Below are 4796 nucleotides of genomic sequence, written 5' to 3' on the forward strand. Positions count from 1 at the left end.
TTCCACCCCCATGCTTCGCAGTAGGTATGATGTTCTTTGGATGCAACTCAGCATTCTTTGTCCTCCAAACACAACGAGTTGAGTTTTTACCAAAAAGTTATATTTTGATCTGACCATATGACATTCTCCCAATCTTCTTCTGGATCATCCAAATGCTCTCTAGCAAACTTCAGACGGGCTTGCATATGTACTGGCTTAAGCAGGGGGACACGTCTGGCACTGCAGGATTTGAGTACCTGGCGGCGTAGTGTGTTACTGATGGTAGGCTTTGTTACTTTGGTCCCAGCTCTCTGCAGGTCATTCACTAGGTCCCCCAGTGTGGTTCTGGGATTTTTGCTCACCATTCTTGTGATCATTTTGACCCCACGGGGTGAGATCTTGCGTGGAGTCCCAGATCGAGGGAGATTATCAGTGGCCTTGTATGTCTTCCATTTCCTAATAATTGCCACCACAGTTGATTACTTCAAACCAAGCTGCTTACCTATTGCAGATTCAGTCTTCCCAGCCTGGAGCAGGTCTACCATTTTGTTTCTGGTGTCCTTTGACATCTCTTTGGTCTTGGCCATAGTGGAGTTTGGAGTGTGACTGTTTGAGGTTGTGGACAGGTGTCTTTTATACTGATAACAAGTTCAAACAGGTGCCATTAATACAGGTAACGAGTGGAGGACAGAGGAGCCTCTTAAAGAAGAAGTTACAGGTCTGTGAGAGCCAGAAATCTTGCTTGTTTGTAGGTGACCAAATACTTATTTTCCACCATAATTTGCAAATAAATTCATTAAAAATCCTACAATGTGATTTTCTGGATTTTGTTTCTTCTCATTTTGTCTCTCATAGTTGAAGTGTACTTATGATGAAAATTACAGGCCTCTCTCATCTTTTTAAGTGGGAGAACTTGCACAATTGGTGGCTGACTAAATACTTTTTTGCCCCACTGTAATTGTCAATAAAAGCCTTTGGCATTTATGAAATGCTTGTAATTATACTTCAGTATTCCATAGTAACGTCTGACAGAAATATCTAAAGTCACTGAAGCAGAAAACTTTGTGGAAATTAATATTTGTGTCATTCTCAAAACTTTTGGCCACGACTGTATATTGAATTAGTGTAATAACAAATATTTAATTTCAATAGGTTTATTTATTCTCTCTTGCACAATCATAGACCTGGTTTATGTGAGTTGTTCTGTATAGTCACAAGGGTAGACCTAGTTTATCAGAGTATTGAGACATAACCACAGGTGTAAACCTGGTTTGTATTGTCATGTATTGTCATATTATGTCTTGTTCTTTCTCTTCACTCCGTCTCCCTCTGCTGGTCGTATTAGGTTACCTTCTCTTCCTCTCCTTCCCCCAGCTGTTCCTCATCTTCTCTAACTACCTCGTTCACCCTTTTCCCACCTGTTCCCTTTTTCCCTCTGATTAGGTCTCTATTTCTCTCTCTGTTCCTGCTTCTGTCTTTGTCAGATTCTCGTTTGAGTTTCTCATGCCAGAACCAAACTATCGTCTCGTTTGCTTCACCCTTGTCCTGTCCTGTCGGAATCTGCCTGTTCATCTGATGCTACGTGTGATCAGGTACCTCTGTCCTCTACGACCCGCGCCTACCCAGAGAGACCAGCAGTCTGTCGCCGCTAACCCAGCTATTCTCCTCTGCTGCTAAGAAGGGGACTCTAACCCAGCTATTCTCCTCTGCTGCTAAGAAGGGGGACACTTCTGTGATTATCAGAAGGACTTTATGATTCATTTGTCGCCCTCTCTGCGGGTTGTCTATTTTGCCATTATATACATCTGAAGAGGATCTATGTCTTCCCTGTGTTTTGACATTAAAGGACTCTGTTTTTGTTAAACCGCTTTTGGGTCCTCACTCACGTGCATAACAGAAGAATCTGACCAAGAATGGACCCAGCGACTTCGGATCCTCTCCACTCAGCCGTCGAGATCCAGGGAGCGATGCTAGGCAGACACGAGCAGGAATTGTCTGCTGCTCGACATGCCGTTGAGACCCTGGCCGCCCAAGTCTACGACCTCACAGAACAGATTCACCATCTCCGCCTCGATCCACCGGCCACTTCCAGGGCTTTCGAGGTTTTTGATCGTTCTGTTTTTGGGGAGGAAGCTTCCAGGGTCCTGTCTTCCCTATGTCAAGGTAATCGATCCATAACAGATTACTCTATTGAGTTTCGCACTCTTGCTGCCTCCAGTGACTGGAACGAGCCGGCTTTGCTCGCTCGTTTTCTGGAGGGTCTCCGCGCGGAGGTAAAGGATGAGATTCTCTCCCGGGAGGTTCCTTCCAGCGTGGATTCCTTGATTGAACTCGCTATTCGCATAGAGCGACGGGTTGATCTTCGTCACCGAGCTCGTGGAAAGGAGCTCGCGTTCTCCGTTGCCCCCCTCTCCGCATCACTACCATCTTCCTCCGCCGGCTCGGGTGCTGAGCCTATGCAGCTGGGGGGTATCCGCATCTCGACTAAGGAGAGGGAACGGAGAATCACCAACCGCCTCTGTCTCTATTGCGGTTCCGCTGGTCATTTTGTCACTTCATGTCCAGTAAAAGCCAGAGCTCATCAGTAAGCGGAGGGCTACTGGTGAGCGCTACTACTCTGGTCTCTCCTTCAAGATCCTGCACTCTCTGTCGGCTCCCGAACGTAAGGCTCTCGAAGATTATTTGTCTGTAGCTCTTGACGCCGGTACCATAGTCCCCTCCTCCTCTCCCGCCGGAGCGGGTTTTTTTTTTGTTAAGAAGAAGGACGGGTCCCTGCGCCCCTGCATAGATTATCGAGGGCTGAATGACATAACAGTGAAGAATCGTTATCCGCGCCCTCTTATGTCTTCAGCCTTCGAGATCCTGCAGGGAGCCAGGTTTTTCACTAAGTTGGACCTTCGTAACGCTTACCATCTCGTGCGCATCAGGGAGGGGGACGAGTGGAAAACGGCGTTTAACACTCCGTTAGGGCACTTTGAATACCGGGTTCTTCCTTTCGGCCTCACTAACGCTCCAGCTGTCTTTCAGGCATTAGTCAATGACGTCCTGAGAGACATGCTGAACATCTTTGTTTTCGTTTACCTTGACGATATCCTGATTTTTTTCACCGTCACTCCAGATTCATGTTCAGCACGTTCGACGTGTCCTCCAGCGCCTTTTAGAGAATTGTCTTTTTGTGAAGGCTGAGAAGTGCACTTTTCATGCCTCCTCCGTCACATTTCTCGGTTCTGTTATTTCCGCTGAAGGCATTAAGATGGATCCCGCTAAGGTCCAAGCTGTCATTGATTGGCCCGTTCCTAAGTCACGCGTCGAGCTGCAGCGCTTTCTCGGCTTCGCGAATTTCTATCGTCGTTTCATCCGTAATTTTGGTCAGGTGGCAGCTCCTCTCACAGCCCTTACTTCTGTCAAGACGTGCTTTAAGTGGTCCGTTTCCGCCCAGGGAGCTTTTGATCTCCTCAAGAATCGTTTTACATCCGCACCTATCCTTGTTACACCTGACGTCTCTAGACAGTTCGTTGTCGAGGTTGACGCGTCAGAGGTGGGCGTGGGAGCCATTCTTTCTCAGCGCTCCCTCTCTGACGACAAGGTCCACCCTTGCGCGTATTTTTCTCATCGCCTGTCGCCGTCGGAACGTAACTATGATGTGGGAAACCGCGAACTGCTCGCCATCCGCTTAGCCCTAGGCGAATGGCGACAGTGGTTGGAGGGGGCGACCGTTCCTTTTGTCGTTTGGACTGACCATAGGAACCTTGAGTACATTCGTTCTGCCAAACGACTTAATGCGCGTCAGGCTCGTTGGGCGCTGTTTTTCGCTCGTTTCGAGTTCGTAATTTCTTATCGTCCGGGCTCTAAGAACACCAAGCCTGATGCTTTATCTCGTCTCTTCAGTTCTTCAGTAGCCTCCACTGACCCCGAGGGGATTCTCCCTGAGGGGCGTGTTGTCGGGTTGACTGTCTGGGGAATTGAGAGGCAGGTAAAGCAAGCACTCACTCACACTCCGTCGCCGCGCGCTTGTCCTAGGAACCTTCTTTTCGTTCCCGTTCCTACTCATCTGGCCGTTCTTCAGTGGGCTCACTCTGCCAAGTTAGCCGGCCACCCCGGCGTTCGGGGTACGCTTGCTTCCATTCGCCAGCGTTTTTGGTGGCCCACTCGGGAGCATGACGCGTCGTTTCGTGGCTGCTTGTTCGGTCTGCGCGCAGACTAAGTCCGGTAACTCCCCTCCTGCCGGCCGTCTTAGACCGCTTCCCATTCCCTCTCGACCGTGGTCTCACATCGCCTTAGATTTTATCACCGGACTGCCTTCGTCAGCGGGGAAGACTGTTATTCTTACGGTTGTCGATAGGTTCTCTAAGGCGGCTCATTTTATTCCCCTCGCTAAGCTCCCTTCTGCTAAAGAAACGGCACAAATCATCATCGAGAATGTTTTCAGAATTCATGGCCTTCCGTCAGACGTCGTTTCGGACAGGGGTCCGCAATTCACGTCTCAATTTTGGAGGGAGTTTTGCCGTTTGATTGGGGCTTCCGTCAGTCTCTCTTCCGGCTTTCACCCCCAGTCTAACGGTCAAGCAGAACGGGCCAATCAGACTATTGGTCGCATCTTACGCAGTCTTTCTTTTCGTAACCCTGCGTCTTGGTCAGAACAGCTCCCCTGGGCAGAATACGCCCACAACTCGCTTCCTTCGTCTGCGACCGGGCTATCTCCTTTTCAGAGTAGCCTCGGGTACCAGCCTCCGCTGTTCTCGTCTCAGTTCGCCGAGTCCAGCGTCCCCTCCGCTCAGGCTTTTGTCCAACGTTGCGAGCGCACCTGGAAGAGGGTC

This window comes from Oncorhynchus mykiss, chromosome 19, assembly GCF_013265735.2.
Source record: "Oncorhynchus mykiss isolate Arlee chromosome 19, USDA_OmykA_1.1, whole genome shotgun sequence".
NCBI classification, from domain to species: Eukaryota; Metazoa; Chordata; class Actinopteri; order Salmoniformes; family Salmonidae; genus Oncorhynchus; species Oncorhynchus mykiss.